Below are 26,143 nucleotides of genomic sequence, written 5' to 3' on the forward strand. Positions count from 1 at the left end.
ATCGGAGACGCCAGGCTTCTTTTAGCCACCTCGTCCTTCAGCTTGATTTTGTTTCCTGAATCTTGGTGGAATCCCTGCTTCCCTGCCTGCAGTCAAGAGATCGGTCTGGCTTCAAGTTATACGTAGTCGTGGCCGAGAGGTTAAGGCGATGGACTCGAAATCCATTGGGGTCTCCCCGCGCAGGTTCAAACCCTGCGACTATGGTTCCTACACTGCCTTTTTGTGCTGATAACTGTGCCTTCCAAGGCTTTTGCTCTCTCTGCCCTCATTTCTTGTAAGATACTACATGGCACTGTGTGGAGATACTGCGGTTATATAAAGTATGAAAAAATTAATTGGGGTCTTCCCGCACAGGTTTCTGTCCTGCTGACTATGTTCTTCACCTGCATCTCCCCAACAAGCATTTATGCGCCTCCTCTGCAACAGACAAATATGACACTGGACCGTTTTGCAGCCGTGGCACACTGTGATCTTAAAGGGGTTATTACTCTGTGTTGTGGCTGCAGCAAACACTTTTCAAATCGGGGTCATTACATCCTTTTGTGTCGAGAATCGGAGACGCCAGGCTTCTTTTAGCCACCTCATCCTGCAGCTTGCTTTTGTTTCTGAATCTTGGTGGCATCCTTGCCTCCCTGCCTTCAGTCAGGAGAGCTGTCTGGCTCCTGTTATACGTACTCGTGGCCGAGAGGTTAAGGCGATGTACTCGAAATCCAGTGGGATCTCCCCACGCAGGTTCAAACCCTGCTGACTACGGTTCCTACACTGCCCTTTTGTGCTGATAACTGTGCCTTCCAAGGCTTTTGCTCTCTCTGCCCTCATTTCTTGTAAGATACTGCATGGCACTGTGTGGAGATACTGCGGTTATATAAAGTGTGAAAAAATTCATTGGGGTCTTCCCGCACAGGTTTCTGTCCTGCTGACTATGTTCTTCACCTGCATCTCCCCAACAAGCATTTATGCGCCTCCTCTGCAACAGACAAATATGACACTGGACTGTTTTGCAGCAGTGGCACGCTGTGATCTTAAAGGGTTTATTACTCTGTGTTGTGGCTGCAGCAACCACTTTTCAAATCGGGGTCATTACATCCTTTTGTGTCGAGAATCGAAGATGCCAGGCTTCTTTTAGCCACCTCGTCCTTCAGCTTGATTTTGTTTCCGAATCTTGGTGGAATCCCTGCTTCCCTGCCGGCAGTCAAGAGAGCTGTCTAGCCACCATTGAATGTAGTCGTGGCCGAGAGGTTAAGGCGATGTACTCGAAATCCATTGGGGTCTCCCCGCGCAGGTTCAAACCCTGCCGACTACGGTTCCTACACTGCCCTTTTGAGCTGATAACTGTGCCTTCCAAGGCTTTTGCTCTCTCTGCCCTCATTTCTTGTAAGATACTGCATGGCACTGTTTGGAGATACTGCGGTTATATAAAATGTGAAAAAATTCATTGGGGTCTTCCCGCACAGGTTTCTGTCCTGCTGACTATGTTCTTCACCTGCATCTCCCCAACAAGCATTTATGCGCCTCCTCTGCAACAGACAAATATGACACTGGACCATTTTGCAGCAGTGGCCCAGTGGCACGCTGTGATCTTAAAGGGGTTATTACTCTGTGTTGTGGCTGCAGCAACCACTTTTCAAATCGGGGTCATTACATCCTTTTGTGTCGAGAATCGGAGATGCCAGGCTTCTTTTAGCTACCTCGTCCTTCAGCTTGATTTTGTTTCTGAATCTTGGTGGAATCCCTGCTTCCCTGCCTGCAGTCAAGAGATCAGTCTGGCTCAAGTTACACGTAGTCGTGGCCGAGAGGTTAAGGCGATGGACTCGAAATCCATTGGGGTCTCCCCGCGCAGGTTCAAACCCTGCCGACTATGGTTCCTACACTGCCTTTTTGTGCTGATAACTGTACCTTCCAAGGCTTTTGCTCTCTCTGCCCTCATTTCTTGTAAGATACTGCATGGCACTGTGTGGAGATACTGCGGTTATATAAAGTGTGAAAAAATTAATTGGGTTCTTCCCGCACAGGTTTTGCTCTTGCTGACTATGTTCTTCACCTGCATCTCCCCAACAAGCATTTATGCACCTCCTCTGCAACAGACAAATATGACACTGGACCATTTTGCAGCAGTGACCCAGTGGCACGCTGTGATCTTAAAGGGTTTATTACTCTGTGTTGTGGCTGCAGCAACCACTTTTCAAATCGGGGTCATTACATCCTTTTGTGTCGAGAATCGGAGATGCCAGGCTTCTTTTAGCCACCTCATCCTGCAGCTTGCTTTTGTTTCTGAATCTTGGTGGCATCCTTGCTTCCCTGCCTGCAGTCAAGAGAGCTGTCTTGCTCCAGTTATACGTAGTCGTGGCCGAGAGGTTAAGGCGATGTACTCGAAATCCATTGGGGTCTCCCCATGCAGGTTCTAACCCTGCCGACTACGGTTCCTAAACTGCACTTTTGTGCTGAGAACTTTGCTTTCCAAAGCTTTTGCTCTCTCTGTTGTCATTTCTTGAAAGATTCTGCATGGCACTGTTTGGAGATACTGCGGTTATATAAAATGTGTAAAAAAATTAATTGGGTTCTTCCCGCACAGGTTTTGGTCCTGCTGACTATGTTCTTCACCTGCATCTCCCCAACAAGCATTTATGCACCTCCTCTGCAACAGACAAATATGACACTGGACCGTTTTGCAGCAGTGGCACGCTGTGATCTTAAAGGGTTTATTACTCTGTGTTGTGGCTGCAGCAACCACTTTTCAAATCGGGGTCATTACATCCTTTTGTGTCGAGAATCGAAGATGCCAGGCTTCTTTTAGCCACCTCATCATGCAGCTTGATTTTGTTTCCGAATCTTGGTGGAATCCCTGCTTCCCTGCCTGGAGTCAAGAGAGCTGTCTAGCCGCCTTTGAATGTAGTCGTGGCTGAGAGGTTAAGGCGATGGACTCGAAATCCATTGGGGTCTCCCCGCGCAGGTTCAAACCCTGCCGACTATGGTTCCTACACTGCCTTTTTGTGCTGATAACTGTGCCTTCCAAGGCTTTTGCTCTCTCTGCCCTCATTTCTTGTAAGATACTGCATGGCACTGTGTGGAGATACTGCGGTTATATAAAGTGTGAAAAAATTAATTGGGTTCTTCCCGCACAGGTTTTGCTCTTGCTGACTATGTTCTTCACCTGCATCTCCCCAACAAGCATTTATGCGCCTCCTCTGCAACAGACAAATATGACACTGGACCATTTTGCAGCAGTGGCACACTGTGATCTTAAAGGGGTTATTACTCTGTGTTGTGGCTGCAGCAACCACTTTTCAAATCGGGGTCATTACATCCTTTTGTGTCGAGAATCGGAGACGCCAGGCTTCTTTTAGCCACCTCATCCTGCAGCTTGCTTTTGTTTCTGAATCTTGGTGGCATCCTTGCTTCCCTGCCTTCAGTCAGGAGAGCTGTCTGGCTCCTGTTATACGTACTCGTGGCCGAGAGGTTAAGGCGATGTACTCGAAATCCATTGGGGTCTCCCCACACAGGTTCAAACCCTGCTGACTACGGTTCCTACACTGCCCTTTTGTGCTGATAACTGTGCCTTCCAAGGCTTTTGCTCTCTCTGCCCTCATTTCTTGTAAGATACTGCATGGCACTGTGTGGAGATACTGCGGTTATATAAAGTGTGAAAAAATTCATTGGGGTCTTCCCGCACAGGTTTCTGTACTGCTGACTATGTTCTTCACCTGCATCTCCCCAACAAGCATTTATGCGCCTCCTCTGCAACAGACAAATATGACACTGGACCGTTTTGCAGCAGTGGCACGCTGTGATCTTAAAGGGTTTATTACTCTGTGTTGTGGCTGCAGCAACCACTTTTCAAATCGGGGTCATTACATCCTTTTGTGTCGAGAATCGAAGATGCCAGGCTTCTTTTAGCCACCTCGTCCTTCAGCTTGATTTTGTTTCCGAATCTTGGTGGAATCCCTGTTTCCCTGCCGGCAGTCAAGAGAGCTGTCTAGCCACCATTAAATGTAGTCGTGGCCGAGAGGTTAAGGCGATGGACTCGAAATCCATTGGGGTCTCCCCGCGCAGGTTCAAACCCTGACGACTACGGTTCCTACACTGCCCTTTTGTGCTGATAACTGTGCCTTCCAAGGCTTTTGCTCTCTCTGCCCTCATTTCTTGTAAGATACTGCATGGCACTGTTTGGAGATACTGCGGTTATATAAAATGTGAAAAAATTCATTGGGGTCTTCCCGCACAGGTTTCTGTCCTGCTGACTATGTTCTTCACCTGCATCTCCCCAACAAGCATTTATGCGCCTCCTCTGCAACAGACAAATATGACACTGGACCATTTTGCAGCAGTGGCCCAGTGGCACGCTGTGATCTTAAAGGGGTTATTACTCTGTGTTGTGGCTGCAGCAACCACTTTTCAAATCGGGGTCATTACATCCTTTTGTGTCGAGAATCGGAGACGCCAGGCTTCTTTTAGCTACCTCGTCCTTCAGCTTGATTTTGTTTCTGAATCTTGGTGGAATCCCTGCTTCCCTGCCTGCAGTCAAGAGATCGGTCTGGCTCAAGTTATACGTAGTCGTGGCCGAGAGGTTAAGGCGATGGACTCGAAATCCATTGGGGTCTCCCCGCGCAGGTTCAAACCCTGCCGACTACGGTTCCTACCCAGCCCTTTTGTGCTGAGAACTGTGCCTTCCAAGACTTTTGCTCTCTCTGCCCTCATTTCTTGTAAGATACTACATGGCACTGTGTGGAGATACTGCGGTTATATAAAGTATGAAAAAATTAATTGGGGTCTTCCCGCACAGGTTTCTGTCCTGCTGACTATGTTCTTCACCTGCATCTCCCCAACAAGCATTTATGCACCTCCTCTGCAACAGACAAATATGACACTGGACCGTTTTGCAGCAGTGGCACGCTGTGATCTTAAAGGGTTTATTACTCTGTGTTGTGGCTGCAGCAACCACTTTTCAAATCGGGGTCATTACATCCTTTTGTGTCGAGAATCGAAGATGCCAGGCTTCTTTTAGCCACCTCGTCCTTCAGCTTGATTTTGTTTCCGAATCTTGGTGGAATCCCTGCTTCCCTGCCTGCAGTCAAGAGAGCTATCTAGCCGTCATTAAATGTAGTCGTGGTCGAGAGTTTAAGGCAATGGACTTAAAATCCATTGGGGTCTCCCGGCACAGGTTCAAACCCTGCCGACTATGGTTCCTACACTGCCCTTTTGTGCTGATAACTGTGCCTTCCAAGGCTTTTGCTCTCTCTGCCCTCATTTCTTGTAAGATACTGCATGGCACTGTGTGGAGATACTGCGGTTATATAAAATGTGAAAAAATTCATTGGGGTCTTCCCGCACAGGTTTCTGTCCTGCTGACTATGTTCTTCACCTGCATCTCCCCAACAAGCATTTATGCGCCTCCTCTGCAACAGACAAATATGACACTGGACCGTTTTGCAGCAGTGGCATGCTGTGATCTTAAAGGGGTTATTACTCTGTGTTGTGGCTGCAGCAACCACTTTTCAAATCGGGGTCATTACATCCTTTTGTGTCGAGAATCGAAGATGCCAGGCTTCTTTTAGCCACCTCATCATGCAGCTTGATTTTGTTTCCGAATCTTGGTGGAATCCCTGCTTCCCTGCCTGGAGTCAAGAGAGCTGTCTAGCCGCCTTTGAATGTAGTCGTGGCTGAGAGGTTAAGGCCATGGACTCGAAATCCATTGGGGTCTCCCCGCGCAGGTTCAAACCCTGCCGACTATGGTTCCTACACTGCCTTTTTGTGCTGATAACTGTGCCTTCCAAGGCTTTTGCTCTCTCTGCCCTCATTTCTTGTAAGATACTGCATGGCACTGTGTGGAGATACTGCGGTTATATAAAGTGTGAAAAAATTAATTGGGTTCTTCCCGCACAGGTTTTGCTCTTGCTGACTATGTTCTTCACCTGCATCTCCCCAACAAGCATTTATGCGCCTCCTCTGCAACAGACAAATATGACACTGGACCGTTTTGCAGCAGTGGCACACTGTGATCTTAAAGGGGTTATTACTCTGTGTTGTGGCTGCAGCAACCACTTTTCAAATCGGGGTCATTACATCCTTTTGTGTCGAGAATCGGAGACGCCAGGCTTCTTTTAGCCACCTCATCCTGCAGCTTGCTTTTGTTTCTGAATCTTGGTGGCATCCTTGCTTCCCTGCCTTCAGTCAGGAGAGCTGTCTGGCTCCTGTTATACGTACTCGTGGCCGGGAGGTTAAGGCGATGTACTCGAAATCCATTGGGATCTCCCCACACAGGTTCAAACCCTGCTGACATACGGTTCCTACACTGCCCTTTTGTGCTGATAACTGTGCCTTCCAAGGCTTTTGCTCTCTCTGCCCTCATTTCTTGTAAGATACTGCATGGCACTGTGTGGAGATACTGCGGTTATATAAAGTGTGAAAAAATTCATTGGGGTCTTCCCGCACAGGTTTCTGTCCTGCTGACTATGTTCTTCACCTGCATCTCCCCAACAAGCATTTATGCGCCTCCTCTGCAACAGACAAATATGACACTGGACTGTTTTGCAGCAGTGGCACGCTGTGATCTTAAAGTGTTTATTACTCTGTGTTGTGGCTGCAGCAACCACTTTTCAAATCGGGGTCATTACATCTTTTTGTGTCGAGAATCGGAGAAGCCAGGCTTCTTTTAGCTACCTCGTCCTTCAGCTTGATTTTGTTTCTGAATCTTGGTGGAATCCCTGCTTCCCTGCCTGCAGTCAAGAGATCGGTCTGGCTCAAGTTATACGTAGTCGTGGCCGAGAGGTTAAGGCGATGGACTCGAAATCCATTGTGGTCTCCCCGCGCAGGTTCAAACCCTGCCGACTACGGTTCCTACCCAGCCCTTTTGTGCTGAGAACTGTGCCTTCCAAGGCTTTTGCTCTCTCTGCCCTCATTTCTTGTAAGATACTACATGGCACTGTGTGGAGATACTGCGGTTATATAAAGTATGAAAAAATTAATTGGGGTCTTCCCGCACAGGTTTCTGTCCTGCTGACTATGTTCTTCACCTGCATCTCCCCAACAAGCATTTATGCGCCTCCTCTACAACAGACAAATATGACACTGGACTGTTTTGCAGCAGTGGCACGCTGTGATCTTAAAGGGTTTATTACTCTGTGTTGTGGCTGCAGCAACCACTTTTCAAATCGGGGTCATTACATCCTTTTGTGTCGAGAATCGAAGATGCCAGGCTTCTTTTAGCCACCTCATCATGCAGCTTGATTTTGTTTCCGAATCTTGGTGGAATCCCTGCTTCCCTGCCTGGAGTCAAGAGAGCTGTCTAGCCGCCTTTGAATGTAGTCGTGGCTGAGAGGTTAAGGCGATGGACTCGAAATCCATTGGGGTCTCCCCGCGCAGGTTCAAACCCTGCCGACTATGGTTCCTACACTGCCTTTTTGTGCTGATAACTGTGCCTTCCAAGGCTTTTGCTCTCTCTGCCCTCATTTCTTGTAAGATACTACATGGCACTGTGTGGACATACTGCGGTTATATAAAGTATGAAAAAATTAATTGGGGTCTTCCCGCACAGGTTTCTGTCCTGCTGACTATGTTCTTCACCTGCATCTCCCCAACAAGCATTTATGCGCCTCCTCTGCAACAGACAAATATGACACTGGACCGTTTTGCAGCAGTGGCACACTGTGATATTAAAGGGGTTATTACTCTGTGTTGTGGCTGCAGCAACCACTTTTCAAATCGGGGTCATTACATCCTTTTGTGTCGAGAATCGGAGACGCCAGGCTTCTTTTAGCTACCTCGTCCTTCAGCTTGATTTTGTTTCTGAATCTTGGTGGAATCCCTGCTTCCCTGCCGGCAGTCAAGAGAGCTGTCGAGCTACTGTTAAATGTAGGTGGGCCGAGAGGTTAAGGCGATGGACTCGAAATCCATTGGGGTCTCCCCGCGCAGGTTCAAACCCTGCCGACTACGGTTCCTACACTGCCCTTTTGTGTTGATAACTGTGCCTTCCAAGGCTTTTGCTCTCTCTGCCCTCATTTCTTGTAAGATACTGCATGGCACTGTTTGGAGATACTGCGGTTATATAAAATGTGTAAAAAAATTAATTGGGTTCTTCCCGCACAGGTTTTGGTCCTGCTGACTATGTTCTTCACCTGCATCTCCCCAACAAGCATTTATGCGCCTCCTCTACAACAGACAAATATGACACTGGACTGTTTTGCAGCAGTGGCACGCTGTGATCTTAAAGGGGTTATTACTCTGTGTTGTGGCTGCAGCAACCACTTTTCAAATCGGGGTCATTACATCCTTTTGTGTCGAGAATCGGAGACGCCAGGCTTCTTTTAGCCACCTCGTCCTTCAGCTTGATTTTGTTTCCAAATCTTGGTGGAATCCCTGCTTCCCTGCCTGCAGTCAAGAGAGCTGTCTAGCTGTCTTTGAATGTAGTCGTGGCTGAGAGGTTAAGGCGATGGACTCGAAATCCATTGGGGTCTCCCCGCGCAGGTTCAAATCCTTCCGACTATGGTTCCTACACTGCCTTTTTGTGCTGATAACTGTGCCTTCCAAGGCTTTTGCTCTCTCTGCCCTCATTTCTTGTAAGATACTGCATGGCACTGTGTGGAGATACTGCGGTTATATAAAGTGTGAAAAAATTAATTGGGGTCTTCCCGCACAGGTTTCTGTCCTGCTGACTATGTTCTTCACCTGCATCTCCCCAACAAGCATTTATGCGCCTCCTCTGCAACAGACAAATATGACACTGGACCATTTTGCAGCAGTGACCCAGTGGCACGCTGTGATCTTAAAGGGGTTATTACTCTGTGTTGTGGCTGCAGCAACCACTTTTCAAATCGGGGTCATTACATCCTATTGTGTTGAGAATCGGAGACGCCAGGCTTCTTTTAGCCACCTCATCCTGCAGCTTGCTTTTGTTTCTGAATCTTGGTGGCATCCTTGCTTCCCTGCCTGCAGTCAAGAGAGCTGTCTGGCTCCCGTTATACGTAGTCGTGGCCGAGAGGTTAAGGCGATGTACTCGAAATCAATTGGGGTCTCCCCATGCAGGTTCTAACCCTGCCGACTACGGTTCCTAAACTGCACTTTTGTGCTGAGAACTGTGCTTTCCAAAGCTTTTGCTCTCTCTGTTGTCATTTCTTGAAAGATTCTGCATGGCACTGTTTGGAGATACTGCGGTTATATAAAATGTGTAAAAAAATTAATTGGGTTCTTCCCGCACAGGTTTTGGTCCTGCTGACTATGTTCTTCACCTGCATCTCCCCAACAAGCATTTATGCACCTCCTCTGCAACAGACAAATATGACACTGGACCGCTTTGCAGCAGTGGCCCAGTGGCACGCTGTGATCTTAACCCCTTACTAGTAACCCCCCTTTTTTGGCATGGAGACCGAAATTACATACCCAAAATAAAAAGGTTTCTGCTCATGATTCTTTCTGACTAGATAAATAATCAACCTTTGTTCACAAAGCTGACACTTTAAAGTTTACTGTTCAGGAATCAGAATCACTCAGACTGTTATGATAATAGAGATATATAAGCTCAAACATAAAAACAAAAATAAAAATATTAAAAACATATGTTTTAAATGTATTTAAAAAAATGTTGATGTAGGAAATGAGTTTGAAAACACAGTGTAGCTAAGGCCACAAGTCTTCCAAGACTTCATAAAAAATTTCATAATCGAATCTGTAAAACTGTGAATTTTATGAAATATTTTCTAAGGCCATGTCATGTGTGTTTTTAGAGAAGGCTCATCAGATTGATTTATGGCCCTTGTCATCTCTGTAAGATCTCACATGTAAACTTTCCTGTTCTCTTTGTGTATCTTTCACTGTTGAAAACACTGCCCGAATCATATGATTGTATTGTTCTCACCAAACGGTTCTTTCACACCTCCGCCAAGTATGACACATTATCCGCATTATTCTTTTATCATTATTCTTTTGTTTTTATTCCACCTTTATTAGCCTTGATTGTGGTTTTTCAGGCTTTACAAAGCAACAAAGCAGCGATCTCACTTCAGTCTCTCTTTGCATTTAGCCCTTATTTATCAAAAGTCTTACTATAAAAATACAACAAAACATTTTCTTACGACCTTACGTGAATTATTGAGACAAAAATGCATTATGAAGAAGAAAAGCACCTGCTATTAGTAGCATTGGTGCTAACGTTAGCATCAAGCTACATCTGACAATTTATGAAATTATTAGTACACTTTTACTCAAAACTCACTTTAAACCCCGATCGAGTGTTTATAATAACTTCCTTTAGCGATCAGGGGTGGAATTTGGTCGTTTACTGTTGTAAAAATATGTTATTTGTAGCCTTTTTCATCGCTGCACAAGTTAGCATTTCCGATGTACATTTTCGATTTTTTTTATAAAAACGCCCCAGATCTCAAGAAATTCTCATACCAAGCTTTACTATCGTAATCGCGGCTTTATTATTCGGATATTTTGTGTGTACAGAGGTGTTTCAGTGTTGTTTTGGCCAGATAACTACCAGGAAGTGTGCAGGAAGCATGTGACACGATGGGGCGGTGTCCAGATATGAAACTCTAAGATTGATGTTTGAAAGACCCAATCAGAGTCTGAGTCACACACCGCACGAGCTGTGACTACTGCACGCACACAGAGATCGCTGGGAGAGGCTGTTTATCATCTGATCGCGTAAATCCGTGGAAAATGAATAGAAATGACGATTCTGTCTGAAGAAATATGAAGTAAACATCAGTAAATATATCCATATATCTCCGCAGATATGCATCTTTGGTCTGTAAATCCTTATTGACGCTGTTCAGTGAGTCTATGTGAACACAAATAAACCGCTCTTGACGTTACTTTATATGAGTGAGTTGTGAATTTCTATTCAAAATGTGGCATAATACGGATTTATTATTTTGCACTCCTGACATAAATCACTAAATATCTGTCACTGCAACAATGTTTTATCAAAATATTGGTCAAATATCGAAGCTTGAGTCTTTAAACTTTCCATTGATGCACAGTTTGTCCAGATGAAGTAAGACAGTGATGTTTAATGTGCTGTGAAAGTGAAACAATAATAAACTGGGGCCGTCAGCGATGTTTGCACGCAAAGGGGTTAAAGGGGTTATTACTCTGTGTTGTGGCTGCAGCAACCACTTTTCAAATCGGGGTCATTACATCCTTTTGTGTCGAGAATCGGAGACGCCAGGCTTCTTTTAGCTACCTCGTCCTTCAGCTTGATTTTGTTTCTGAATCTTGGTGGAATCCCTGCTTCCCTGCCTGCAGTCAAGAGATCGGTCTGGCTCAAGTTATACGTAGTCGTGGCCGAGAGGTTAAGGCGATGGACTCGAAATCCATTGGGGTCTCCCCGCGCAGGTTCAAACCCTGCCGACTATGGTTCCTACACTGCCTTTTTGTGCTGATAACTGTGCCTTCCAAGGCTTTTGCTCTCTCTGCCCTCATTTCTTGTAAGATACTACATGGCACTGTGTGGAGATACTGCGGTTATATAAAGTATGAAAAAATTAATTGGGGTTTTCCCGCACAGGTTTCTGTCCTGCTGACTATGTTCTTCACCTGCATCTCCCCAACAAGCATTTATGCGCCTCCTCTGCAACAGACAAATATGACACTGGACCGTTTTGCAGCCGTGGCACACTGTGATCTTAAAGGGGTTATTACTCTGTGTTGTGGCTGCAGCAAACACTTTTCAAATCGGGGTCATTACATCCTTTTGTGTCGAGAATCGGAGACGCCAGGCTTCTTTTAGCCACCTCATCCTGCAGCTTGCTTTTGTTTCTGAATTTTGGTGGCATCCTTGCCTCCCTGCCTTCAGTCAGGAGAGCTGTCTGGCTCCTGTTATACGTACTCGTGGCCGAGAGGTTAAGGCGATGTACTCGAAATCCAGTGGGATCTCCCCACGCAGGTTCAAACCCTGCTGACTACGGTTCCTACACTGCCCTTTTGTGCTGATAACTGTGCCTTCCAAGGCTTTTGCTCTCTCTGCCCTCATTTCTTGTAAGATACTGCATGGCACTGTGTGGAGATACTGCGGTTATATAAAGTGTGAAAAAATTCATTGGGGTCTTCCCGCACAGGTTTCTGTCCTGCTGACTATGTTCTTCACCTGCATCTCCCCAACAAGCATTTATGCGCCTCCTCTGCAACAGACAAATATGACACTGGACTGTTTTGCAGCAGTGGCACGCTGTGATCTTAAAGGGTTTATTACTCTGTGTTGTGGCTGCAGCAACCACTTTTCAAATCGGGGTCATTACATCCTTTTGTGTCGAGAATCGAAGATGCCAGGCTTCTTTTAGCCACCTCGTCCTTCAGCTTGATTTTGTTTCCGAATCTTGGTGGAATCCCTGCTTCCCTGCCGGCAGTCAAGAGAGCTGTCTAGCCACCATTAAATGTAGTCGTGGCCGAGAGGTTAAGGCGATGTACTCGAAATCCATTGGGGTCTCCCCGCGCAGGTTCAAACCCTGCCGACTACGGTTCCTACACTGCCCTTTTGAGCTGATAACTGTGCCTTCCAAGGCTTTTGCTCTCTCTGCCCTCATTTCTTGTAAGATACTGCATGGCACTGTTTGGAGATACTGCGGTTATATAAAATGTGAAAAAATTCATTGGGGTCTTCCCGCACAGGTTTCTGTCCTGCTGACTATGTTCTTCACCTGCATCTCCCCAACAAGCATTTATGCGCCTCCTCTGCAACAGACAAATATGACACTGGACCATTTTGCAGCAGTGGCCCAGTGGCACGCTGTGATCTTAAAGGGGTTATTACTCTGTGTTGTGGCTGCAGCAACCACTTTTCAAATCGGGGTCATTACATCCTTTTGTGTCGAGAATCGGAGATGCCAGGCTTCTTTTAGCTACCTCGTCCTTCAGCTTGATTTTGTTTCTGAATCTTGGTGGAATCCCTGCTTCCCTGCCTGCAGTCAAGAGATCAGTCTGGCTCAAGTTACACGTAGTCGTGGCCGAGAGGTTAAGGCGATGGACTCGAAATCCATTGGGGTCTCCCCGCGCAGGTTCAAACCCTGCCGACTATGGTTCCTACACTGCCTTTTTGTGCTGATAACTGTACCTTCCAAGGCTTTTGCTCTCTCTGCCCTCATTTCTTGTAAGATACTGCATGGCACTGTGTGGAGATACTGCGGTTATATAAAGTGTGAAAAAATTAATTGGGTTCTTCCCGCACAGGTTTTGCTCTTGCTGACTATGTTCTTCACCTGCATCTCCCCAACAAGCATTTATGCACCTCCTCTGCAACAGACAAATATGACACTGGACCATTTTGCAGCAGTGACCCAGTGGCACGCTGTGATCTTAAAGGGTTTATTACTCTGTGTTGTGGCTGCAGCAACCACTTTTCAAATCGGGGTCATTACATCCTTTTGTGTCGAGAATCGGAGATGCCAGGCTTCTTTTAGCCACCTCATCCTGCAGCTTGCTTTTGTTTCTGAATCTTGGTGGCATCCTTGCTTCCCTGCCTGCAGTCAAGAGAGCTGTCTTGCTCCAGTTATACGTAGTCGTGGCCGAGAGGTTAAGGCGATGTACTCGAAATCCATTGGGGTCTCCCCATGCAGGTTCTAACCCTGCCGACTACGGTTCCTAAACTGCACTTTTGTGCTGAGAACTTTGCTTTCCAAAGCTTTTGCTCTCTCTGTTGTCATTTCTTGAAAGATTCTGCATGGCACTGTTTGGAGATACTGCGGTTATATAAAATGTGTAAAAAAATTAATTGGGTTCTTCCCGCACAGGTTTTGGTCCTGCTGACTATGTTCTTCACCTGCATCTCCCCAACAAGCATTTATGCACCTCCTCTGCAACAGACAAATATGACACTGGACCGTTTTGCAGCAGTGGCACGCTGTGATCTTAAAGGGTTTATTACTCTGTGTTGTGGCTGCAGCAACCACTTTTCAAATCGGGGTCATTACATCCTTTTGTGTCGAGAATCGAAGATACCAGGCTTCTTTTAGCCACCTCATCATGCAGCTTGATTTTGTTTCCGAATCTTGGTGGAATCCCTGCTTCCCTGCCTGGAGTCAAGAGAGCTGTCTAGCCGCCTTTGAATGTAGTCGTGGCTGAGAGGTTAAGGCGATGGACTCGAAATCCATTGGGGTCTCCCCGCGCAGGTTCAAACCCTGCCGACTATGGTTCCTACACTGCCTTTTTGTGCTGATAACTGTGCCTTCCAAGGCTTTTGCTCTCTCTGCCCTCATTTCTTGTAAGATACTGCATGGCACTGTGTGGAGATACTGCGGTTATATAAAGTGTGAAAAAATTAATTGGGTTCTTCCCGCACAGGTTTTGCTCTTGCTGACTATGTTCTTCACCTGCATCTCCCCAACAAGCATTTATGCGCCTCCTCTGCAACAGACAAATATGACACTGGACCATTTTGCAGCAGTGGCACACTGTGATCTTAAAGGGGTTATTACTCTGTGTTGTGGCTGCAGCAACCACTTTTCAAATCGGGGTCATTACATCCTTTTGTGTCGAGAATCGGAGACGCCAGGCTTCTTTTAGCCACCTCATCCTGCAGCTTGCTTTTGTTTCTGAATCTTGGTGGCATCCTTGCTTCCCTGCCTTCAGTCAGGAGAGCTGTCTGGCTCCTGTTATACGTACTCGTGGCCGAGAGGTTAAGGCGATGTACTCGAAATCCATTGGGGTCTCCCCACGCAGGTTCAAACCCTGCTGACTACGGTTCCTACACTGCCCTTTTGTGCTGATAACTGTGCCTTCCAAGGCTTTTGCTCTCTCTGCCCTCATTTCTTGTAAGATACTGCATGGCACTGTGTGGAGATACTGCGGTTATATAAAGTGTGAAAAAATTCATTGGGGTCTTCCCGCACAGGTTTCTGTCCTGCTGACTATGTTCTTCACCTGCATCTCCCCAACAAGCATTTATGCGCCTCCTCTGCAACAGACAAATATGACACTGGACCGTTTTGCAGCAGTGGCACGCTGTGATCTTAAAGGGTTTATTACTCTGTGTTGTGGCTGCAGCAACCACTTTTCAAATCGGGGTCATTACATCCTTTTGTGTCGAGAATCGAAGATGCCAGGCTTCTTTTAGCCACCTCGTCCTTCAGCTTGATTTTGTTTCCGAATCTTGGTGGAATCCCTGCTTCCCTGCCGGCAGTCAAGAGAGCTGTCTAGCCACCATTAAATGTAGTCGTGGCCGAGAGGTTAAGGCGATGGACTCGAAATCCATTGGGGTCTCCCCGCGCAGGTTCAAACCCTGCCGACTACGGTTCCTACACTGCCCTTTTGTGCTGATAACTGTGCCTTCCAAGGCTTTTGCTCTCTCTGCCCTCATTTCTTGTAAGATACTGCATGGCACTGTTTGGAGATACTGCGGTTATATAAAATGTGAAAAAATTCATTGGGGTCTTCCCGCACAGGTTTCTGTCCTGCTGACTATGTTCTTCACCTGCATCTCCCCAACAAGCATTTATGCGCCTCCTCTGCAACAGACAAATATGACACTGGACCATTTTGCAGCAGTGGCCAGTGGCACGCTGTGATCTTAAAGGGGTTATTACTCTGTGTTGTGGCTGCAGCAACCACTTTTCAAATCGGGGTCATTACATCCTTTTGTGTCGAGAATCGGAGACGCCAGGCTTCTTTTAGCTACCTCGTCCTTCAGCTTGATTTTGTTTCTGAATCTTGGTGGAATCCCTGCTTCCCTGCCTGCAGTCAAGAGAGCTGTCTGGCTCAGTTATACGTAGTCGTGGCCGAGAGGTTAAGGCGATGGACTCGAAATCCATTGGGGTCTCCCCGCGCAGGTTCAAACCCTGCCGACTACGGTTCCTACACTGCCCTTTTTGTGCTGATAACTGTGCCTTCCAAGGCTTTTGCTCTCTCTGCCCTCATTTCTTGTAAGATACTGCATGGCACTGTGTGGAGATACTGCGGTTATATAAAGTGTGAAAAAATTAATTGGGGTCTTCCCGCACAGGTTTCTGTCCTGCTGACTATGTTCTTCACCTGCATCTCCCCAACAAGCATTTATGCACCTCCTCTGCAACAGACAAATATGACACTGGACCGTTTTGCAGCAGTGGCACGCTGTGATCTTAAAGGGTTTATTACTCTGTGTTGTGGCTGCAGCAACCACTTTTCAAATCGGGGTCATTACATCCTTTTGTGTCGAGAATCGAAGATGCCAGGCTTCTTTTAGCCACCTCGTCCTTCAGCTTGATTTTGTTTCCGAATCTTGGTGGAATCCCTGCTTCCCTGCCTGCAGTCAAGAGAGCTGTCTAGCCGTCATTAATGTAGTCGTGGCCGAGAGGTTAAGGCGATGGACTCGAAATCCATTGGGGTCTCCCCGCGCAGGTTCAAACCCTGCCGACTACGGTTCCTACACTGCCCTTTTGTGCTGATAACTGTGCCTTCCAAGGCTTTTGCTCTCTCTGCCCTCATTTCTTGTAAGATACTGCATGGCACTGTGTGGAGATACTGCGGTTATATAAAGTGTGAAAAAATTAATTGGGGTCTTCCCGCACAGGTTTCTGTCCTGCTGACTATGTTCTTCACCTGCATCTCCCCAACAAGCATTTATGCGCCTCCTCTGCAACAGACAAATATGACACTGGACCGTTTTGCAGCAGTGGCACGCTGTGATCTTAAAGGGTTTATTACTCTGTGTTGTGGCTGCAGCAACCACTTTTCAAATCGGGGTCATTACATCCTTTTGTGTCGAGAATCGAAGATGCCAGGCTTCTTTTAGCCACCTCGTCCTTCAGCTTGATTTTGTTTCCGAATCTTGGTGGAATCCCTGCTTCCCTGCCTGCAGTCAAGAGAGCTGTCTAGCCGCCTTTGAATGTAGTCGTGGCTGAGAGGTTAAGGCGATGGACTCGAAATCCATTGGGGTCTCCCCGCGCAGGTTCAAACCCTGCCGACTATGGTTCCTACACTGCCTTTTTGTGCTGATAACTGTGCCTTCCAAGGCTTTTGCTCTCTCTGCCCTCATTTCTTGTAAGATACTGCATGGCACTGTGTGGAGATACTGCGGTTATATAAAGTGTGAAAAAATTAATTGGGGTCTTCCCGCACAGGTTTCTGTCCTGCTGACTATGTTCTTCACCTGCATCTCCCCAACAAGCATTTATGCGCCTCCTCTGCAACAGACAAATATGACACTGGACCGTTTTGCAGCAGTGGCACGCTGTGATCTTAAAGGGTTATTACTCTGTGTTGTGGCTGCAGCAACCACTTTTCAAATCGGGGTCATTACATCCTTTTGTGTCGAGAATCGGAGACGCCAGGCTTCTTTTAGCCACCTCGTCCTTCAGCTTGATTTTGTTTCTGAATCTTGGTGGCATCCCTGCTTCCCTGCCTGCAGTCAAGAGAGCTGTCTAGCTCCGTTATACGTAGTCGTGGCCGAGAGGTTAAGGCGATGTACTCGAAATCCATTGGGGTCTCCCCACGCAGGTTCAAACCCTGCCGACTACGGTTCCTACACTGCCCTTTTGTGCTGATAACTGTGCCTTCCAAGGCTTTTGCTCTCTCTGCCCTCATTTCTTGTAAGATACTGCATGGCACTGTGTGGAGATACTGCGGTTATATAAAATGTGAAAAAATTAATTGGGGTCTTCCCGCACAGGTTTCTGTCCTGCTGACTATGTTCTTCACCTGCATCTCCCCAACAAGCATTTATGCGCCTCCTCTGCAACAGACAAATATGACACTGGACCGTTTTGCAGCAGTGGCACGCTGTGATCTTAAAGGGGTTATTACTCTGTGTTGTGGCTGCAGCAACCACTTTTCAAATCGGGGTCATTACATCCTTTTGTGTCGAGAATCGGAGACGCCAGGCTTCTTTTAGCCACCTCGTCCTTCAGCTTGATTTTGTTTCCGAATCTTGGTGGAATCCCTGCTTCCCTGCCTGCAGTCAAGAGAGCTGTCTGGCTCAGTTATACGTAGTCGTGGCCGAGAGGTTAAGGCGATGGACTCGAAATCCATTGGGGTCTCCCCGCGCAGGTTCAAACCCTGCCGACTATGGTTCCTACACTGCCTTTTTGTGCTGATAACTGTGCCTTCCAAGGCTTTTGCTCTCTCTGCCCTCATTTCTTGTAAGATACTGCATGGCACTGTGTGGAGATACTGCGGTTATATAAAGTGTGAAAAAATTAATTGGGGTCTTCCCGCACAGGTTTCTGTCCTGCTGACTATGTTCTTCACCTGCATCTCCCCAACAAGCATTTATGCGCCTCCTCTGCAACAGACAAATATGACACTGGACCGTTTTGCAGCAGTGGCACGCTGTGATCTTAAAGGGTTTATTACTCTGTGTTGTGGCTGCAGCAACCACTTTTCAAATCGGGGTCATTACATCCTTTTGTGTCGAGAATCGGAGACGCCAGGCTTCTTTTAGCCACCTCATCCTGCAGCTTGATTTTGTTTCTGAATCTTGGTGGAATCCCTGCTTCCCTGCCTGCAGTCAAGAGAGCTGTCTGGCTCCTTTAATGTAGTCGTGGCCGAGAGGTTAAGGCGATGGACTCGAAATCCATTGGGGTCTCCCCACGCAGGTTCAAACCCTGCCGACTACGGTTCCTACACTGCCCTTTTGTGCTGATAACTGTGCCTTCCAAGGCTTTTGCTCTCTCTGCCCTCATTTCTTGTAAGATACTGCATGGCACTGTGTGGAGATACTGCGGTTATATAAAGTGTGAAAAAATTCATTGGGGTCTTCCCGCACAGGTTTCTGTCCTGCTGACTATGTTCTTCACCTGCATCTCCCCAACAAGCATTTATGCGCCTCCTCTGCAACAGACAAATATGACACTGGACCGTTTTGCAGCAGTGGCACGCTGTGATCTTAAAGGGTTTATTACTCTGTGTTGTGGCTGCAGCAACCACTTTTCAAATCGGGGTCATTACATCCTTTTGTGTCGAGAATCGAAGATGCCAGGCTTCTTTTAGCCACCTCGTCCTTCAGCTTGATTTTGTTTCCGAATCTTGGTGGAATCCCTGCTTCCCTGCCGGCAGTCAAGAGAGCTGTCTAGCCACCATTAAATGTAGTCGTGGCCGAGAGGTTAAGGCGATGGACTCGAAATCCATTGGGGTCTCCCCGCGCAGGTTCAAACCCTGCCGACTACGGTTCCTACACTGCCCTTTTGTGCTGATAACTGTGCCTTCCAAGGCTTTTGCTCTCTCTGCCCTCATTTCTTGTAAGATACTGCATGGCACTGTTTGGAGATACTGCGGTTATATAAAATGTGAAAAAATTCATTGGGGTCTTCCCGCACAGGTTTCTGTCCTGCTGACTATGTTCTTCACCTGCATCTCCCCAACAAGCATTTATGCGCCTCCTCTGCAACAGACAAATATGACACTGGACCGTTTTGCAGCAGTGGCATGCTGTGATCTTAAAGGGGTTATTACTCTGTGTTGTGGCTGCAGCAACCACTTTTCAAATCGGGGTCATTACATCCTTTTGTGTCGAGAATCGGAGACGCCAGGCTTCTTTTAGCCACCTCGTCCTTCAGCTTGATTTTGTTTCCAAATCTTGGTGGAATCCCTGCTTCCCTGCCTGCAGTCAAGAGAGCTGTCTAGCCGCCTTTGAATGTAGTCGTGGCTGAGAGGTTAAGGCGATGGACTCGAAATCCATTGGGGTCTCCCCGCGCAGGTTCAAACCCTGCCGACTATGGTTCCTACACTGCCTTTTTGTGCTGATAACTGTGCCTTCCAAGGCTTTTGCTCTCTCTGCCCTCATTTCTTGTAAGATACTGCATGGCACTGTGTGGAGATACTGCGGTTATATAAAGTGTGAAAAAATTAATTGGGTTCTTCCCGCACAGGTTTTGCTCTTGCTGACTATGTTCTTCACCTGCATCTCCCCAACAAGCATTTATGCGCCTCCTCTGCAACAGACAAATATGACACTGGACCATTTTGCAGCAGTGACCCAGTGGCACGCTGTGATCTTAAAGGGTTTATTACTCTGTGTTGTGGCTGCAGCAACCACTTTTCAAATCGGGGTCATTACATCCTTTTGTGTCGAGAATCGGAGATGCCAGGCTTCTTTTAGCCACCTCATCCTGCAGCTTGCTTTTGTTTCTGAATCTTGGTGGCATCCTTGCTTCCCTGCCTGCAGTCAAGAGAGCTGTCTTGCTCCCGTTATACGTAGTCGTGGCCGAGAGGTTAAGGCGATGTACTCGAAATCCATTGGGGTCTCCCCATGCAGGTTCTAACCCTGCCGACTACGGTTCCTAAACTGCACTTTTGTGCTGAGAACTGTGCTTTCCAAAGCTTTTGCTCTCTCTGTTGTCATTTCTTGAAAGATTCTGCATGGCACTGTTTGGAGATACTGCGGTTATATAAAATGTGTAAAAAAATTAATTGGGTTCTTCCCGCACAGGTTTTGGTCCTGCTGACTATGTTCTTCACCTGCATCTCCCCAACAAGCATTTATGCACCTCCTCTGCAACAGACAAATATGACACTGGACCGTTTTGCAGCAGTGGCCCAGTGGCACGCTGTGATCTTAAAGGGGTTATTACTCTGTGTTGTGGCTGCAGCAACCACTTTTCAAATCGGGGTCATTACATCCTTTTGTGTCGAGAATCGGAGACGCCAGGCTTCTTTTAGCCACCTCGTCCTTCAGCTTGATTTTGTTTCCAAATCTTGGTGGAATCCCTGCTTCCCTGCCTGCAGTCAAGAGAGCTGTCTAGCCGCCTTTGAATGTAGTCGTGGCTGAGAGGTTAAGGCGATGGACTCGAAATCCATTGGGGTCTCCCCGCGCAGGTTCAAACCCTGCCGACTATGGTTCCTACACTGCCTTTTTGTGCTGATAACTGTGCCTTCCAAGGCTTTTGCTCTCTCTGCCCTCATTTCTTGTAAGATACTGCATGGCACTGTGTGGAGATACTGCGGTTATATAAAGTGTGAAAAAATTAATTGGGGTCTTCCCGCACAGGTTTCTGTCCTGCTGACTATGTTCTTCACCTGCATCTCCCCAACAAGCATTTATGCGCCTCCTCTGCAACAGACAAATATGACACTGGACCATTTTGCAGCAGTGACCCAGTGGCACGCTGTGATCTTAAAGGGGTTATTACTCTGTGTTGTGGCTGCAGCAACCACTTTTCAAATCGGGGTCATTACATCCTTTTGTGTCGAGAATCGGAGACGCCAGGCTTCTTTTAGCCACCTCATCCTGCAGCTTGCTTTTGTTTCTGAATCTTGGTGGCATCCTTGCTTCCCTGCCTGCAGTCAAGAGAGCTGTCTGGCTCCTGTTATACGTAGTCGTGGCCGAGAGGTTAAGGCGATGTACTCGAAATCCATTGGGGTCTCCCCACGCAGGTTCAAACCCTGCCGACTACGGTTCCTACACTGCCCTTTTGTGCTGATAACTGTGCCTTCCAAGGCTTTTGCTCTCTCTGCCCTCATTTCTTGTAAGATACTGCATGGCACTGTGTGGAGATACTGCGGTTATATAAAGTGTGAAAAAATTAATTGGGGTCTTCCCGCACAGGTTTCTGTCCTGCTGACTATGTTCTTCACCTGCATCTCCCCAACAAGCATTTATGCGCCTCCTCTGCAACAGACAAATATGACACTGGACCGTTTTGCAGCAGTGGCACGCTGTGATCTTAAAGGGTTTATTACTCTGTGTTGTGGCTGCAGCAACCACTTTTCAAATCGGGGTCATTACATCCTTTTGTGTCGAGAATCGAAGATGCCAGGCTTCTTTTAGCCACCTCGTCCTTCAGCTTGATTTTGTTTCCGAATCTTGGTGGAATCCCTGCTTCCCTGCCTGCAGTCAAGAGAGCTGTCTAGCCACCATTAAATGTAGTCGTGGCCGAGAGGTTAAGGCGATGGACTCGAAATCCATTGGGGTCTCCCCGCGCAGGTTCAAACCCTGCCGACTACGGTTCCTACACTGCCCTTTTGTGCTGATAACTGTGCCTTCCAAGGCTTTTGCTCTCTCTGCCCTCATTTCTTGTAAGATACTGCATGGCACTGTGTGGAGATACTGCGGTTATATAAAGTGTGAAAAAATTCATTGGGGTCTTCCCGCACAGGTTTCTGTCCTGCTGACTATGTTCTTCACCTGCATCTCCCCAACAAGCATTTATGCGCCTCCTCTGCAACAGACAAATATGACACTGGACCGTTTTGCAGCAGGCCAGTGGCACGCTGTGATCTTAAAGGGGTTATTACTCTGTGTTGTGGCTGCAGCAACCACTTTTCAAATCGGGGTCATTACATCCTTTTGTGTCGAGAATCGGAAGATGCCAGGCTTCTTTTAGCCACCTCGTCCTTCAGCTTGATTTTGTTTCTGAATCTTGGTGGAATCCCTGCTTCCCTGCCTGCAGTCAAGAGAGCTGTCTAGCCACCATTAAATGTAGTCGTGGCCGAGAGGTTAAGGCGATGGACTCGAAATCCATTGGGGTCTCCCCGCGCAGGTTCAAACCCTGCCGACTACGGTTCCTACACTGCCCTTTTGTGCTGATAACTGTGCCTTCCAAGGCTTTTGCTCTCTCTGCCCTCATTTCTTGTAAGATACTGCATGGCACTGTGTGGAGATACTGCGGTTATATAAAGTGTGAAAAAATTAATTGGGGTCTTCCCGCACAGGTTTCTGTCCTGCTGACTATGTTCTTCACCTGCATCTCCCCAACAAGCATTTATGCGCCTCCTCTGCAACAGACAAATATGACACTGGACCGTTTTGCAGCAGTGGCACGCTGTGATCTTAAAGGGTTTATTACTCTGTGTTGTGGCTGCAGCAACCACTTTTCAAATCGGGGTCATTACATCCTTTTGTGTCGAGAATCGGAGACGCCAGGCTTCTTTTAGCCACCTCGTCCTTCAGCTTGATTTTGTTTCCGAATCTTGGTGGAATCCCTGCTTCCCTGCCTGCAGTCAAGAGAGCTGTCTAGCCTCCATTAATGTAGTCGTGGCCGAGAGGTTAAGGCGATGGACTCGAAATCCATTGGGGTCTCCCCGCGCAGGTTCAAACCCTGCCGACTACGGTTCCTACACTGCCCTTTTGTGCTGATAACTGTGCCTTCCAAGGCTTTTGCTCTCTCTGCCCTCATTTCTTGTAAGATACTGCATGGCACTGTGTGGAGATACTGCGGTTATATAAAATGTGAAAAAATTCATTGGGGTCTTCCCGCACAGGTTTCTGTCCTGCTGACTATGTTCTTCACCTGCATCTCCCCAACAAGCATTTATGCGCCTCCTCTGCAACAGACAAATATGACACTGGACCGTTTTGCAGGCCAGTGGCACGCTGTGATCTTAAAGGGGTTATTACTCTGTGTTGTGGCTGCAGCAACCACTTTTCAAATCGGGGTCATTACATCCTTTTGTGTCGAGAATCGGAGACGCCAGGCTTCTTTTAGCCACCTCGTCCTTCAGCTTGATTTTGTTTCCGAATCTTGGTGGAATCCCTGCTTCCCTGCCTGCAGTCAAGAGAGCTGTCTAGCCGCCTTTGAATGTAGTCGTGGCCGAGAGGTTAAGGCGATGGACTCGAAATCCATTGGGGTCTCCCCGCGCAGGTTCAAACCCTGCCGACTATGGTTCCTACACTGCCTTTTGTGCTGATAACTGTGCCTTCCAAGGCTTTTGCTCTCTCTGCCCTCATTTCTTGTAAGATACTGCATGGCACTGTGTGGAGATACTGCGGTTATATAAAGTGTGAAAAAATTAATTGGGTCTTCCCGCACAGGTTTCTGTCCTGCTGACTATGTTCTTCACCTGCATCTCCCCAACAAGCATTTATGCGCCTCCTCTGCAACAGACAAATATGACACTGGACCGTTTTGCAGCAGTGGCATGCACTGTGATCTTAAAGGGGTTATTACTCTGTGTTGTGGCTGCAGCAACCACTTTTCAAATCGGGGTCATTACATCCTTTTGTGTCGAGAATCGGAGACGCCAGGCTTCTTTTAGCCACCTCATCCTGCAGCTTGCTTTTGTTTCTGAATCTTGGTGGCATCCTTGCTTCCCTGCCTTCAGTCAGGAGAGCTGTCTGGCTCCTGTTATACGTACTCGTGGCCGAGAGGTTAAGGCGATGTACTCGAAATCCATTGGGGTCTCCCCACGCAGGTTCAAACCCTGCTGACTACGGTTCCTACACTGCCCTTTTGTGCTGATAACTGTGCCTTCCAAGGCTTTTGCTCTCTCTGCCCTCATTTCTTGTAAGATACTGCATGGCACTGTGTGGAGATACTGCGGTTATATAAAGTGTGAAAAAATTCATTGGGGTCTTCCCGCACAGGTTTCTGTCCTGCTGACTATGTTCTTCACCTGCATCTCCCCAACAAGCATTTATGCGCCTCCTCTGCAACAGACAAATATGACACTGGACTGTTTTGCAGCAGTGGCACGCTGTGATCTTAAAGGGTTTATTACTCTGTGTTGTGGCTGCAGCAACCACTTTTTCAAATCGGGGTCATTACATCCTTTTGTGTCGAGAATCGAAGATGCCAGGCTTCTTTTAGCCACCTCGTCCTTCAGCTTGATTTTGTTTCCGAATCTTGGTGGAATCCCTGCTTCCCTGCCGGCAGTCAAGAGAGCTGTCTAGCCACTGTTAAATGTAGTCGTGGCCGAGAGGTTAAGGCGATGGACTCGAAATCCATTGGGGTCTCCCCGCGCAGGTTCAAACCCTGCCGACTACGGTTCCTACACTGCCCTTTTGTGCTGATAACTGTGCCTTCCAAGGCTTTTGCTCTCTCTGCCCTCATTTCTTGTAAGATACTGCATGGCACTGTTTGGAGATACTGCGGTTATATAAAATGTGAAAAAATTCATTGGGGTCTTCCCGCACAGGTTTCTGTCCTGCTGACTATGTTCTTCACCTGCATCTCCCCAACAAGCATTTATGCGCCTCCTCTGCAACAGACAAATATGACACTGGACCGTTTTGCAGCAGTGGCATGCTGTGATCTTAAAGGGGTTATTACTCTGTGTTGTGGCTGCAGCAACCACTTTTCAAATCGGGGTCATTACATCCTTTTGTGTCGAGAATCGGAGACGCCAGGCTTCTTTTAGCCACCTCGTCCTTCAGCTTGATTTTGTTTCCGAATCTTGGTGGAATCCCTGCTTCCCTGCCTGCAGTCAAGAGAGCTGTCTAGCCAGCTTTAATGTAGTCGTGGCGAGAGGTTAAGGCGATGGACTCGAAATCCATTGGGGTCTCCCCGCGCAGGTTCAAACCCTGCCGACTACGGTTCCTACACTGCCCTTTTGTGCTGATAACTGTGCCTTCCAAGGCTTTTGCTCTCTCTGCCCTCATTTCTTGTAAGATACTGCATGGCACTGTGTGGAGATACTGCGGTTATATAAAGTGTGAAAAAATTAATTGGGTCTTCCCGCACAGGTTTGTCCTTGCTGACTATGTTCTTCACCTGCATCTCCCCAACAAGCATTTATGCACCTCCTCTGCAACAGACAAATATGACACTGGACCGTTTTGGCAGGCAGTGGCACGCTGTGATCTTAAAGGGTTTATTACTCTGTGTTGTGGCTGCAGGCAACCACTTTCAAATCGGGTCATTACATCCTTTTGTGTCGAGAATCGAAGATGCCAGGCTTCTTTTAGCCACCTCATCCTGCAGCTTGCTTTGTTTCGAATCTTGGTGGCATCCTTGCTTCCCTGCCTGCAGTCAAGAGAGCTGTCTTGCTCCCTTTATACGTAGTCGTGGCGAGAGGTTAAGGCGATGGACTCGAAATCCATTGGGGTCTCCCGCGCAGGTTCAAACCCTGCCGACTACGGTTCCTAAACTGCACTTTTGTGCTGATAACTGTGCTTCCAAAGCTTTTGCTCTCTCTGTTGTCATTTCTTGTAAGATACTGCATGGCACTGTTTGGAGATACTGCGGTTATATAAAATGTGTAAAAAAATTAATTGGGTTCTTCCCGCACAGGTTTTGGTCCTGCTGACTATGTTCTTCACCTGCATCTCCCCAACAAGCATTTATGCACCTCCTCTGCAACAGACAAATATGACACTGGACCGTTTTGCAGCAGTGGCCCAGTGGCACGCTGTGATCTTAAAGGGTTATTACTCTGTGTTGTGGCTGCAGCAACCACTTTTCAAATCGGGGTCATTACATCCTTTTGTGTCGAGAATCGGAGACGCCAGGCTTCTTTTAGCCACCTCGTCCTTCAGCTTGATTTTGTTTCCGAATCTTGGTGGAATCCCTGCTTCCCTGCC

General features: G+C 47.4%; 40 non-coding genes across 40 annotated transcripts; all 40 read left to right on the forward strand.

The window, feature by feature from the left end:
* Positions 1 to 122: 122 nt before the first annotated feature.
* On the forward strand, positions 123 to 203 carry trnas-cga (transfer RNA serine (anticodon CGA)). Its single transcript has one exon. It is a non-coding gene; the product is annotated as a tRNA-Ser (tRNA).
* A 468-nt stretch (positions 204 to 671) lies between these two features.
* Positions 672 to 753, forward strand: trnas-cga (transfer RNA serine (anticodon CGA)). Its single transcript has one exon. It is a non-coding gene; the product is annotated as a tRNA-Ser (tRNA).
* Positions 754 to 1,221: 468 nt separating this feature from the next.
* trnas-cga (transfer RNA serine (anticodon CGA)) lies at positions 1,222 to 1,303 on the forward strand. The gene has a single exon. It is a non-coding gene; the product is annotated as a tRNA-Ser (tRNA).
* Positions 1,304 to 1,779: 476 nt separating this feature from the next.
* Positions 1,780 to 1,861, forward strand: trnas-cga (transfer RNA serine (anticodon CGA)). The gene has a single exon. It is a non-coding gene; the product is annotated as a tRNA-Ser (tRNA).
* A 476-nt stretch (positions 1,862 to 2,337) lies between these two features.
* trnas-cga (transfer RNA serine (anticodon CGA)) lies at positions 2,338 to 2,419 on the forward strand. Its single transcript has one exon. It is a non-coding gene; the product is annotated as a tRNA-Ser (tRNA).
* Positions 2,420 to 2,889: 470 nt separating this feature from the next.
* trnas-cga (transfer RNA serine (anticodon CGA)) lies at positions 2,890 to 2,971 on the forward strand. The gene has a single exon. It is a non-coding gene; the product is annotated as a tRNA-Ser (tRNA).
* Positions 2,972 to 3,439: 468 nt separating this feature from the next.
* Positions 3,440 to 3,521, forward strand: trnas-cga (transfer RNA serine (anticodon CGA)). Its single transcript has one exon. It is a non-coding gene; the product is annotated as a tRNA-Ser (tRNA).
* Positions 3,522 to 3,989: 468 nt separating this feature from the next.
* Positions 3,990 to 4,071, forward strand: trnas-cga (transfer RNA serine (anticodon CGA)). Its single transcript has one exon. It is a non-coding gene; the product is annotated as a tRNA-Ser (tRNA).
* A 476-nt stretch (positions 4,072 to 4,547) lies between these two features.
* Positions 4,548 to 4,629, forward strand: trnas-cga (transfer RNA serine (anticodon CGA)). Its single transcript has one exon. It is a non-coding gene; the product is annotated as a tRNA-Ser (tRNA).
* Positions 4,630 to 5,647: 1,018 nt separating this feature from the next.
* On the forward strand, positions 5,648 to 5,729 carry trnas-cga (transfer RNA serine (anticodon CGA)). Its single transcript has one exon. It is a non-coding gene; the product is annotated as a tRNA-Ser (tRNA).
* Positions 5,730 to 6,748: 1,019 nt separating this feature from the next.
* trnas-cga (transfer RNA serine (anticodon CGA)) lies at positions 6,749 to 6,830 on the forward strand. The gene has a single exon. It is a non-coding gene; the product is annotated as a tRNA-Ser (tRNA).
* A 468-nt stretch (positions 6,831 to 7,298) lies between these two features.
* trnas-cga (transfer RNA serine (anticodon CGA)) lies at positions 7,299 to 7,380 on the forward strand. The gene has a single exon. It is a non-coding gene; the product is annotated as a tRNA-Ser (tRNA).
* Positions 7,381 to 7,848: 468 nt separating this feature from the next.
* Positions 7,849 to 7,929, forward strand: trnas-cga (transfer RNA serine (anticodon CGA)). The gene has a single exon. It is a non-coding gene; the product is annotated as a tRNA-Ser (tRNA).
* Positions 7,930 to 8,399: 470 nt separating this feature from the next.
* On the forward strand, positions 8,400 to 8,481 carry trnas-cga (transfer RNA serine (anticodon CGA)). Its single transcript has one exon. It is a non-coding gene; the product is annotated as a tRNA-Ser (tRNA).
* A 476-nt stretch (positions 8,482 to 8,957) lies between these two features.
* Positions 8,958 to 9,039, forward strand: trnas-cga (transfer RNA serine (anticodon CGA)). The gene has a single exon. It is a non-coding gene; the product is annotated as a tRNA-Ser (tRNA).
* A 2,234-nt stretch (positions 9,040 to 11,273) lies between these two features.
* On the forward strand, positions 11,274 to 11,355 carry trnas-cga (transfer RNA serine (anticodon CGA)). The gene has a single exon. It is a non-coding gene; the product is annotated as a tRNA-Ser (tRNA).
* Positions 11,356 to 11,823: 468 nt separating this feature from the next.
* trnas-cga (transfer RNA serine (anticodon CGA)) lies at positions 11,824 to 11,905 on the forward strand. The gene has a single exon. It is a non-coding gene; the product is annotated as a tRNA-Ser (tRNA).
* Positions 11,906 to 12,373: 468 nt separating this feature from the next.
* Positions 12,374 to 12,455, forward strand: trnas-cga (transfer RNA serine (anticodon CGA)). Its single transcript has one exon. It is a non-coding gene; the product is annotated as a tRNA-Ser (tRNA).
* A 476-nt stretch (positions 12,456 to 12,931) lies between these two features.
* Positions 12,932 to 13,013, forward strand: trnas-cga (transfer RNA serine (anticodon CGA)). Its single transcript has one exon. It is a non-coding gene; the product is annotated as a tRNA-Ser (tRNA).
* A 476-nt stretch (positions 13,014 to 13,489) lies between these two features.
* trnas-cga (transfer RNA serine (anticodon CGA)) lies at positions 13,490 to 13,571 on the forward strand. The gene has a single exon. It is a non-coding gene; the product is annotated as a tRNA-Ser (tRNA).
* Positions 13,572 to 14,041: 470 nt separating this feature from the next.
* trnas-cga (transfer RNA serine (anticodon CGA)) lies at positions 14,042 to 14,123 on the forward strand. The gene has a single exon. It is a non-coding gene; the product is annotated as a tRNA-Ser (tRNA).
* A 468-nt stretch (positions 14,124 to 14,591) lies between these two features.
* Positions 14,592 to 14,673, forward strand: trnas-cga (transfer RNA serine (anticodon CGA)). Its single transcript has one exon. It is a non-coding gene; the product is annotated as a tRNA-Ser (tRNA).
* A 468-nt stretch (positions 14,674 to 15,141) lies between these two features.
* trnas-cga (transfer RNA serine (anticodon CGA)) lies at positions 15,142 to 15,223 on the forward strand. Its single transcript has one exon. It is a non-coding gene; the product is annotated as a tRNA-Ser (tRNA).
* A 474-nt stretch (positions 15,224 to 15,697) lies between these two features.
* Positions 15,698 to 15,779, forward strand: trnas-cga (transfer RNA serine (anticodon CGA)). The gene has a single exon. It is a non-coding gene; the product is annotated as a tRNA-Ser (tRNA).
* A 468-nt stretch (positions 15,780 to 16,247) lies between these two features.
* Positions 16,248 to 16,329, forward strand: trnas-cga (transfer RNA serine (anticodon CGA)). Its single transcript has one exon. It is a non-coding gene; the product is annotated as a tRNA-Ser (tRNA).
* A 468-nt stretch (positions 16,330 to 16,797) lies between these two features.
* Positions 16,798 to 16,879, forward strand: trnas-cga (transfer RNA serine (anticodon CGA)). Its single transcript has one exon. It is a non-coding gene; the product is annotated as a tRNA-Ser (tRNA).
* Positions 16,880 to 17,345: 466 nt separating this feature from the next.
* trnas-cga (transfer RNA serine (anticodon CGA)) lies at positions 17,346 to 17,427 on the forward strand. The gene has a single exon. It is a non-coding gene; the product is annotated as a tRNA-Ser (tRNA).
* Positions 17,428 to 17,894: 467 nt separating this feature from the next.
* On the forward strand, positions 17,895 to 17,976 carry trnas-cga (transfer RNA serine (anticodon CGA)). The gene has a single exon. It is a non-coding gene; the product is annotated as a tRNA-Ser (tRNA).
* Positions 17,977 to 18,442: 466 nt separating this feature from the next.
* Positions 18,443 to 18,524, forward strand: trnas-cga (transfer RNA serine (anticodon CGA)). The gene has a single exon. It is a non-coding gene; the product is annotated as a tRNA-Ser (tRNA).
* Positions 18,525 to 18,992: 468 nt separating this feature from the next.
* trnas-cga (transfer RNA serine (anticodon CGA)) lies at positions 18,993 to 19,074 on the forward strand. Its single transcript has one exon. It is a non-coding gene; the product is annotated as a tRNA-Ser (tRNA).
* Positions 19,075 to 19,542: 468 nt separating this feature from the next.
* On the forward strand, positions 19,543 to 19,624 carry trnas-cga (transfer RNA serine (anticodon CGA)). The gene has a single exon. It is a non-coding gene; the product is annotated as a tRNA-Ser (tRNA).
* Positions 19,625 to 20,100: 476 nt separating this feature from the next.
* On the forward strand, positions 20,101 to 20,182 carry trnas-cga (transfer RNA serine (anticodon CGA)). Its single transcript has one exon. It is a non-coding gene; the product is annotated as a tRNA-Ser (tRNA).
* Positions 20,183 to 20,660: 478 nt separating this feature from the next.
* Positions 20,661 to 20,742, forward strand: trnas-cga (transfer RNA serine (anticodon CGA)). Its single transcript has one exon. It is a non-coding gene; the product is annotated as a tRNA-Ser (tRNA).
* A 476-nt stretch (positions 20,743 to 21,218) lies between these two features.
* trnas-cga (transfer RNA serine (anticodon CGA)) lies at positions 21,219 to 21,300 on the forward strand. The gene has a single exon. It is a non-coding gene; the product is annotated as a tRNA-Ser (tRNA).
* A 468-nt stretch (positions 21,301 to 21,768) lies between these two features.
* Positions 21,769 to 21,850, forward strand: trnas-cga (transfer RNA serine (anticodon CGA)). Its single transcript has one exon. It is a non-coding gene; the product is annotated as a tRNA-Ser (tRNA).
* Positions 21,851 to 22,324: 474 nt separating this feature from the next.
* trnas-cga (transfer RNA serine (anticodon CGA)) lies at positions 22,325 to 22,406 on the forward strand. Its single transcript has one exon. It is a non-coding gene; the product is annotated as a tRNA-Ser (tRNA).
* A 467-nt stretch (positions 22,407 to 22,873) lies between these two features.
* On the forward strand, positions 22,874 to 22,955 carry trnas-cga (transfer RNA serine (anticodon CGA)). The gene has a single exon. It is a non-coding gene; the product is annotated as a tRNA-Ser (tRNA).
* A 470-nt stretch (positions 22,956 to 23,425) lies between these two features.
* trnas-cga (transfer RNA serine (anticodon CGA)) lies at positions 23,426 to 23,507 on the forward strand. The gene has a single exon. It is a non-coding gene; the product is annotated as a tRNA-Ser (tRNA).
* A 468-nt stretch (positions 23,508 to 23,975) lies between these two features.
* Positions 23,976 to 24,057, forward strand: trnas-cga (transfer RNA serine (anticodon CGA)). Its single transcript has one exon. It is a non-coding gene; the product is annotated as a tRNA-Ser (tRNA).
* A 469-nt stretch (positions 24,058 to 24,526) lies between these two features.
* trnas-cga (transfer RNA serine (anticodon CGA)) lies at positions 24,527 to 24,608 on the forward strand. Its single transcript has one exon. It is a non-coding gene; the product is annotated as a tRNA-Ser (tRNA).
* The last annotated feature ends 1,535 nt before the right edge of the window (positions 24,609 to 26,143 follow it).

This window comes from Carassius auratus, unplaced genomic scaffold (assembly GCF_003368295.1).
Source record: "Carassius auratus strain Wakin unplaced genomic scaffold, ASM336829v1 scaf_tig00012325, whole genome shotgun sequence".
NCBI lineage: Eukaryota > Metazoa > Chordata > Actinopteri > Cypriniformes > Cyprinidae > Carassius > Carassius auratus.